Source organism: Phoenix dactylifera, chromosome 16 (genome assembly GCF_051530095.1).
Source record: "Phoenix dactylifera cultivar Ajwa chromosome 16, Ajwa_hap1_PhDact_Kaust_v1.1, whole genome shotgun sequence".
In the NCBI taxonomy this organism is placed as follows: domain Eukaryota; kingdom Viridiplantae; phylum Streptophyta; class Magnoliopsida; order Arecales; family Arecaceae; genus Phoenix; species Phoenix dactylifera.
This window is the reverse complement of record NC_143205.1, coordinates 8,632,469-8,642,816: the sequence shown is the minus strand read 5'-3', so window position 1 is coordinate 8,642,816 and position 10,348 is coordinate 8,632,469.

Here is a 10,348-nt window from a genome sequence, read left to right as displayed (position 1 = left end):
TCGGTGTAACCATGCCACTGGGTGATGTGGCCGTAGTAATGCGATTGAGTTATTTTGAGTCTCGGACCGGGTTCACGGATTGTCGTGTGAATTTTTGGATTCATGAGTTTTAGCTGATTTTTATATGCATCATGACATGTTATATGATGACTTTATTGCATGATGTTGCCTACTGAGCTATTAGCTCACTCCTACCATTTACATTTTTGCAGGTGATGATATATGATTATGGGGATTACGGGATAGAGTGATCATGATGTAATTAGCTAGTAGATATGGACTTTCTTTTGAATTATGTATATATGGACATTTGATATGAAAACTGAAATTTATCTTTAATTAGTTATTGATGGTTGATTAGATTTATCTGCTTGCGTGCCTGCGGGGTTCGCCCTGCAGGTGCGCGGCGTCTGCTCGCGCTCCGGGCCCCGGGTTCGGGGCGTGACATCATTCGAGACAACCACAGCACCACTCAAATATATCAAACCGATCCAAACCAAATGATATGAATATCCTATATGAATATCGTATCGACACTCGGTATACCAAAAAAAAATCATATTCTACCATATCGATGCTATACTAATGCAATAATGATACGGAGTTCGGTACCGAAATGAAGAATCTTGTCTCTAAGACTAGAAGTAATCTTGATCCTAGTCAGAAATAAACCAGTGAGGGTGCAGACGTCCGGTATGGTTGATCCCGTTAGATCACATGGAAAAAGAATGGCATTTATGCACCAACACAACAAAAATAGACAATGAGCTGATTGCTTCTTCATTATGCAGGCAAAATGAATATTTGGACATGTCTATGAGCTCACAAATGCCCAGAGTTCTCCATAGTATCTCTTTTCCATTCGGGTGATCCAAGTGTCCCAATCAGCAAAAAGAGTTGGCTAGCTGGCACATGAGCTTTTTCTGGTGCATGCATTGCAAACCCTTTTTTTTTTTGAGTAGAATCTCCTCTCCTTTATACAAAGGGTATGTGAGCATAGTCTTAGAAGGAGCACCTTCGTTCAAGTATATATGGACCAATGCGATCTCTTAAAAGGCTATCGATTTATGTTGGTAACCAAACATCTCTGCTCATTTGGTGTCGCTGGAACGGTGAATCTGGGGGTCATGTTATTGGATATAAAATCAGCGAAGAAACAAGGAGAATAAAAGCAGAAAAAGAGAAAAGCAAGGAAGCTAGGAAGCTAGGGTTACTGAAATGCAAAAGAGTAAAGGGAAATGAAGCAATACCAAAATTTCCATTTTAAGTGTGGTTTGGTAGCGTAATGGCTCGTAACATGGAAACAACTAGTTGAGCAATTAATCATAGCCGATTAAGTGGTTATCATCATGATAAAATCTCATATGTTTGCAAAATAATCATGAAACAATTATTAAAGTTTCTTATAACTTAGTCACTCACGTAGAGTGATTAAGCAGCTATCTTTATCATAAATCTTATTTTTCAAGAATTCAACAACTCTTAAATTCTCAAAAATAGGTTATATGTTTACCCTGATTTTTAAAATATGGCAACATGATAAATGAAAGCCCAAATATAGTTATTAAATAGAATCAGATGACTTAGCCAGCCCGATCATGTCTCTAATCGATCTATTTCCCACCCGGTAGATGATAGAAGAAATTGAGAAACAGATGATTGAATAAGTTTTAACCACAAGCATATGAGTAAATAAGCAATTCAGAGAACCGACCCCAAGCAGTAATTGTCAAAGTAATATACTCTAATAACCGACTGCATTTTGAAATAGAACATGAATGATATCATTGTTTCTGGATCTCAACATGTCGAGTCTTTAATAGAACCATCAATGAACTATTTGCATACCTGTTCTCTAGCATGACATAGCATTCCACCATGAAGGATCCTGAACTATACTCAATTATCATTTTTATGGTAATCAATCTTCTTGGAGGTTTCTCAACTTTTTATTTTTTCATTTTTTTAGTACTTGATGCAATCTCATGCTGCTACAAACGGTAAAAGTTTTCTTATTGAGATATGAATTTGTTGATCTCTCTATTTGGTGTAACCAACGATCTGATAAGAACCAAACACAAGTTGCCAAACCAGCATTTTTTCCATCCTCTCATTTGCCACCAGTCCGTTAGGCTGGCCGGAAGCTCGTTTGGTTGTGTTGGGTGACAATTAATTTCAAAGATGACTAGTCACCTACACTTCCTCCAGGACAAGTAGTTTCAGAAAGCTTTGAAACCTCTCCATGCTCACCGACATCTTTGCCTAGACCTCATTGGCACAGTCGGCTGCCCAAACAGTAATTGGATTATTATTGGCGATTGTAATAATGAAAATGAAAGGAATTTTTTACCAAGATAATGGAAGTACTTAATTGGCTAATTTAGCCTTCGATTGAGTTTTTGGTGGAGTAAAAATGTCTTTTGTGACATCCATTAGTAATTCTTTTAAGAGATAATAAAGGGTGATCGATAATCAGTTCTGCAAGACTTGTTTAGTTCAGATAGTAGGTAGAAACTTGATTGCTGATTTGATAGTTATAGATATGTATGACTTTGACATAATCTTGAGTATGGACTAGTTAGCGTCACATATTACTGCCATTATCTACCATAAAAAATGAGTAAACTTCCGGAACTAGTTATGTTCATATAACAAACCTATATTTATAAAATATAATTTTATATTTGTGTTAGAGGAACATCTATGTAGTGCGGATACCAATGTCAGATCAGCCGGTCGCCACAGGATCTAGCCAGCTCGGCAGGTCCCATCCGATTCAGCCAGCCAGATTTTATTTTAGATTGATTTATTTTAATTGGATTTATTTTATGTTGATTGGGTTTGTTTGCATATTGTCATTTGGGTTTATTTACATATTGTCATTTTAGGGCCTTTTTGGGATTGTTTTATTTGTAGGGGTCTATTTGTTATTTTGTGACCCTATATATATGGGTCCACCCTCATGTTTAGGGTTTGATGAACAATGAATGAAAATTAGCCCTCTTTCTTTCTGAAGCCCTGGTGTGAAGCCTGGTTCTTCTTCCTCCCCCTCCTCTTCTTCTTCTTCCCCCTCCTCTTCTTCCCTCTTCCCTCTCCTTCCTGCAGTTGTCCTGCATCAGTTTTGGTATCAGAGCAAGCTGGCTTTGCCCCTGCTGCCAAGGCCACAATCCAGTTCTTTTCCCTTCTCTCTCTCGATTTTCAACAGAAAAAAAGGGGAAAACCCCTGCGGCTGCTCCTTCCACCACCCGTCACTCCCACAACAGCCCGAAACAAGAAAAAACCGTGCCCCTTCGTCGGTGTCCCTGCCACCCGTCGCCTCACCCGCGCCACCAATCGCCTCCACCTCGCAGCGCTGCCGATTCGCCACCACAGATTGCCGCATCCCCACGGAAGCCGCCGCCCTTGAGTTCCCCGTGTCTGACCAGCTTCCAGCCACCACCGCAGGACACGGATCCGCAGCCGTGACCGCCGCCCTTCATTTCGAAGTGCCGTTCACCATCGGAGACCGCCGAGTCCTCCCCACGGCCGAAGCCGCGAAACCTGGAGCGCCCTCCCGAACCCATCGGGAGGTTGAAAAGAAAATTAACGAGTAAGTCACAAAATCCATTAACCCATATCCGGTAGCCTAGATCCAAAAAAAAAAAAAAAATTGCGGATCGGGCTGTCTTAACGGGTTGGGTCTGTTAACCCATTAACCCGAGTTCATTTGGATTATTAAAAAAAAAAAGCAAAAAATAAAAGAGAAAAAAAAAAAACCTGGTTCCTCTTTTACCTTCCATGGCCTCCTCTCCACCGTCGCTCGCCGCCCTTGAAGTGTCGCGCCACCCTAGCTGTCGCTGCCGTCGCCCCCTCCAGCCTTGCCGCCCCTGCTGCCGTCGAGATCCGCCGCCACCCACCGCGCTTCCTCTGCCCTTGCTCCCTCCCGAGCCCCCACCATCCTTCATCTCCTCCCTCTCCGCCGCCGCACCAACTCCACCGCCGCCGAGCTCCACCGCAGCGCCGCCCTGCCCGTCCGCGTCTTCCCGCCCCTTGCAGGCCCCTCCTCCCCGCCTTCCATTGCGCCCCACCCTTCCTCCACCCTCTCGGATCACCCCCGCTCCAAAACCGAAACCCACTTCACCATAACTCACCCTCTCCTCTCATAGGCCGATCCTTTCATCAGGCCGTTTTTTTCAATTTTTCCACTCCATCCCGTCCGCCCAAGTCCATGCGCCCCGCCCCTACACAGGTCCGATCCACCACCTCTCCACCCCTTCTTCACACCAAAGGCCCAACAGACCCCTCTATCAGGCATCAGGTCCAGCGGGCCCTTTTGCAACGGCCCACAACATCTCCTCCTCCTCTTTTATTCACAGACCAATCAGACCACACCAGTTGCTATGTTTCGACCAATTGCGCCATCTAATGAGCCGACTTACCGTGCTTTGATCGTCGCCCCAGCCCAGGTCAGGCTTCTTCCCTTACTGCAAATTCTATTTGTTTGTCTAAATTTAGAATTAATTAGCTCTTATGTGCTCTATTGATATTGCTTCCTGAAAATTCAATACATCCACTCCAAACAACACCAAAACCATAGTAGTGGCCTATTTTTTATTATTAATTGTAGGGCTACCTAGTCTTTGAGAGTTCTTTGAGGCTCTGTGCAGTCCTGCAACACACTGAAAACTAGTACTATTTGACTGCAACTACTTTCCTGAATTTATTACATAATTCAAAGCCAATTTCAATTGCTAGAGTTAGCTTCTCATTATATTGAGCATATACTTTGCAATTTCAAATTACTTTCATGCATTAGGTCTACTTAGAAACCTCTATAGTTGGTAGGATCATACATATCTTCATTCATTTTATGCATCTACGTAGTGGTCGTGTCGCATCTCATTCTGAGTTCCAATTAGATATGGATTCCAAAATCGAAGCTCTATTAAAAGCTATCCAAGACACTAGTGCCCAAGTCCAAGCCAATAATGCCCAAATTCATGACCTAACCACAATGTCCACCCAGGTTAATGCTCGACTTGACTCAATTGAGGCTTCACTTCAGAGGGTTATTGAATCCATGAAAGCTAGTGCCTCATATTTATCGGGTCTTGAAGGGGACGAAACCCTAGAACAAATTCCAAAACAATAAGGCTTTATTCGGCAGGGCAATTTTAGTAATAGGTCTGTTCCAAATCATCATCATGCCTACCCTCATCCTAGAGGACCTGGTCCTTTTCCTAATATTGATAGAGGTTACCGACATAACGTAGAGCCTAGAGAACCTCGTGATCTTGATGAAAATGTAATGAGAGGCATTAGGATTGAAGCCCCCACTTTTGACGGTTGTCTTGACCCGAAAGTCTTTTTAGACTGGTTGCATGAAATAGACCACTTCTTTGAGTGGTATAATTTGTCTAAAGAGAAGAAGGTTTGATTCGCTAGAATGAAACTCATCGGTCGAGCTAAACTTTGTTGGCAAAGCACCGAACATCTGTTCGCTAGAAGACATCAACATGTAATAACTGATTGGATAGAGATGAAAGAGAGACTTAAAGAAAAATACCTACCCCTTAACTACCAAGACGATCTCCTTAATCGATGGAACACTAAGTCCACATTTATAAAGCGCCCTAACACATGGAGCACTTCCACGGGCCTTAGTTCCTCAGAGCCCAAACCTTCTGTAGGGTCCACTACTCCTAGGCCCCCTCCTATGCCCATTTCCCAAGCCGAGACACTAACGACAAGGGAATTCTTGGTGAGTCTCCCAAATTACATTCCAAAATTCGATATTACAAATGCTAAGATTTTGGTCACGTTTTCTCCCAATGTGCTAACAAATCTTTCGTTATAGCTCAGCAAGAGCTGGGAGGTGACACAGATGACTTAGAGAAACAAATCTATGAACCATACTTCGATGATATTCAGGACATTGAGGAAAAGTGTGATGACAAATCTGAAACCCTAGGATGCACCCACACTACACCTAGCTCACTTGCACAGTTAGATAGCAAGTTTGACCAGTCCACCATGAGTGTAGTTGGATATGACCTCGCACAACCCATCGAAACTGATGTTAGGATTTTTGAGCCTGCATATGTATTTGCACAACACATTCATAAGTTGCATCAGGAAATCCATAAGGGCATTCATGCATGTACTGCTCAATATAAGATGCAAGCTGATTTCTATGCTAAAGAATTTCAAACTTGAGGTTACGTAATGATCCGTCTTAAGGAATTGCAGTTTCTTAGTATTGGACCATTCAGAGTGTTGCACAAAGATGGCACTGACGCCTATGCCATTGTCTTTCCATTTGATTTTTGTCATAGCCTTACTTTTAATATTAAAGATTTGGTTGCAATCCCTAATGACTCCTTTGCTGCACACTCTCCTGCTTCGATGTTTATCCTATTATTGATTCCATGCCATCTTCGTTTCCTTTTATCCTCCATCGAGCACAAAAAGAGTATATTGATTCTATTTTAGACGAGCAAATAGTTTTTACCAGTGATTGAGACATCTAGTATTTCCTGGTTCATTGGCGAGGACAACTAAGGTCCGGCTACACTTAGATCCAGTGCGAGGAGATACCGCTGATTGACTTGGACTTGTTGGAGTACTACCGGGGCTTTACCGAGCCGCTTTTGTTGAGGTCGACTTCTTTCCATCCGGAAAGAGTTGGTGCAGATACCAGTGCCAAGTCAGCCGGTCACCATAGGATCCAGCCAGCTCAGCGGGTCCCAGCCGATTCAGCCAGCCAGATTTTATTTTGGATTGATTTATTTTAGTTGGATTTATTTTATGTTGATTGGGTTTGTTTGCATATTGTCATTTGGGTTTATTTGCATATTATCATTTTAGGGCCTTTTTGGGATTGTTTTATTTGTAGGGGTCTATTTGTTATTTTGTGACTCTATATATATGGGTCCACCCTTATGTTTAGGGTTTGATGAATGATGAATGAAAGTTAGCTCTCTTTCTTTCTGAAGCCCTGGTGTGAAGCCATAGTGAGAGCCAGGTGAGAAGCCTGGTTCTTCTTCCTTCCCCTCCTCTTCTCCTCTTCTTCTTTTCCCCCTCCTCTACTTGCCTCTTTCCTCTCCTTCCTGCAGTTGTCCAAAATGATTATGATTGTAATATATGCAATCGTAATGCCATTATAATGGTCAGAGAATATAATTTAGCATGTCATTATATTATTTAACACTATACATCACTATGATGTTCTCATTTTAAATTTTAAACTCAAACCATGGTGTGGATTGAAGATTTTTTTTTTTTTTTGAGTGTAAATGGAGGAAGTGAGTCACTTCCCCCAGAATATTATTGAGGGAACCAATTAAGTATCATATTTCTCACCAATGCATTCAAATGGCTTGATATCCTGGGCCGTCTTGTGAAAATGTGAACTACTTGTAAGGTGCTGAGCTCTTAGCTTGGCTTAATTGATGAACAAGGTTTCAGAATCAACTACTTGGTTCTTCTGGCTTAGACACTAAAGGACCATTTTTTACTAGAGTATGAAAGAAAATTCAAGACAAGGACACGTTCAATACCATCCGTGGCATCTATGTTTGATGCATAATATAGGGCAGATTATTAGCAGAAACAATTAGATAACATAGTAGTACAAATTTTTTGAAAGAATGTGTTATCCATTTCATGGTAACTAGGTTCAATAGACTCCATTTGTGAGGCCTAGCCTCATTGGGCCAGCTTGTTGGCCCGGCCCAGCACCCAATCATGGCCTAAAGGGCCATTTCAGTCAAAAGACAGGGCAGAGCCCCGGTTGATCATGGCGGCGGAGGAGGAAGAGTCCTCCTCCACCACAAACTCTATCAGAGGTTAGGATAAGCCTAGCCTTTACTCCTATTTAGAGCTCCTGACTCTCTCCTTTCTCCCTTCGAAATCATGGCATCCCATCACCGTGCCCGCCAGAAAATCGGGGCCGCAATGCTTATTGAAGTTGATAAGAATCGTGAATCCTTCTTCTCCGGCCTCTCCTTCTCTATTGATTCGTTGCCTGTCGAATTCCGCCAAGGAATCGATCAGAAATCGCTATGAAACCCCTCTCCTATTCCGCCTTTGATTTCCTCTTCTCCCCCTTTTTTTGGCAATGCCTATCATCGGCGTTCATCGCTGAAGCCATCAAGCATTTCCCTGCATCAGTCCCTGGCCAAAGCCGGACCCCTAGCCTCCGGCGAGCGGGCTGGGATCCGAGTACACCGAGTTAAGAAATTCTCCTTCTTGACCCTAATTTTAGTTTGATTTTTGGATGACCGACCGCCACTGTCGGCCGCCCTCCACCTCATGTCTCCACCTCCGGCTGCCACCTTGCCGGACCACCATGACCACAGCCACCAGTCGCCTCTTTTTTCCTCTGTTTGCCAAAAAAGAAGAAAAAAAGAAGAAGAAAGAAGAAAAGAAGAAAAAGAGGAGGAGAGAGAACCATCCCTCTCTCTCTTATTTTCTCTCTCTTCTCTTTATTTCTCTCTCTACTTTATCTTTCTAGAAGATCTATGGAATTTAGTATCGCGTCCTGTCAACCTGATCTACAAATCTGAGTTGACCTCTACATAGGGCCCTAATCCGCCCTGGTGCCTGAGCTGTCTATTGGATTGATCACTACAACCCTATTGAATGTTCCTGAAATCTTCATTGATGAACCTTGTTGATTAATCTTAGTTTGATTAAGTCCGATTTATTGAGAGAATCATCTAGACCTAACCTCGAAATCACCATATGCCCAATCAAGTCTTATCGTATTATTTTATTAAAGTCGTTAATTAAAAATTAATTTTGATATTAATATTTTAAATAGGTCTAGTGGAGTCGCTTGGCGAAGTCTGATAGTCTAAGACAAAAGAGGTAAGTAAATCTTACACTCCGTATTATTTTTCAAACTATCATGTTTTCCATACATATAATATTACCAACAAAGATGTCATGTTTTCTTAAAATTATGTATAGGCATATGTAATGAAAATCATACTTTATTATGAAAAATAGTTTTATAAATATTTTTATGAAAAAAGCTTTATTATGAAATATAAATCTAATCATGCCATTTAGTGTTTTTTATCTATTTATGTATATGCTTTAAGAAAAAGATATAAGTATTTGAAAGGCTCTCAGATAGCTATGTATGATTACTAGAATCGAGAAAATTGACACTCAGAGCTAGCATCCATAAGGGCACAGGCCCTACCAACAGGTATAAAGTTGGCATAGAAAATATGTCTTTGTTAATTACGAACACAGACCCTATCATAGGTATGACTATAACATGAATATCTGTGAGCAATATTTTAAACTATGATATTGCTAGATGGCATAAGCATGATTTATGAATTTATTTGCAAAATGAACTTAGAACCATATTTATGGAATATGAATTATTTATGCATGCATGATTGACTTTATGAGTTGTTTTAATATATTACAGTATAAAATTTTTTATTTTAATATTTATTATTTTTCTTAAATGATGCATTGACATGAAAAACTTTTCTTGATCCAATAAGATAAAGCTGTGTCGCTTATATATCTCTATTTTTATTTTTTCTCTCTCTAGACGAATAGAGTGGATAGAAACGAAGGATAGTTCAGGCTTGGAGTTCGCGCTAGTAAGCTTAGCAATTTTGTGGAAGAATTTTAGTATTTTAAATTGACTATGAATTTGTAGTCGATGATTTTCTAAATATTGAGAATTATGGGTTTGATATTTGTATTTGGATTTAAACACTTCAAACTAGTATTGGTTGCATTTAATAGATAACAAAATTGGATTCCTATTTATTTAATTATATTTGAGATAGATTTGAAATTTAAATATAGGATTCGTTTTGTGTTTTCGTGAGTTGTACCTTCAATAGCATGGTCATATCATGCTTTGAATATGAGGCATGGCACCATCATCAACTTTGTCAGTTGACAGTGACAACATTTCAGAACCATCGTAGCTATTTGGATCCAAATTAATGCTTGCCTTCACCATGGTATAGTGCTTGCAATGATGGCAAATAGGCAATTAGCTAGGGTGTATGGATATAGCAACTGGTGTGGGAGCACAAGCACAGCTAGGTAGCGAGAGGGACAGTATCCGAAAGATCGACTAGGATCAAGGACTACCACAATTTTTCCTTCACGGCAATCCTTCATTCGTGGTTTTTGGACCTTATCACGTTGTCCACACTAAAATGTTGATAGAGACAACCGGACGATATTGCAAAAAGCTATTCGTGGTAGAGCAATGCGATGGGCCCGACAATGGTAGTCAAATGCTCCATTCTGTATGATAGGAGGGGTTGGTGAAATTTATGGGATTGACTTACATGTGGGACGGAACACTGGAAGTGTTAATGAA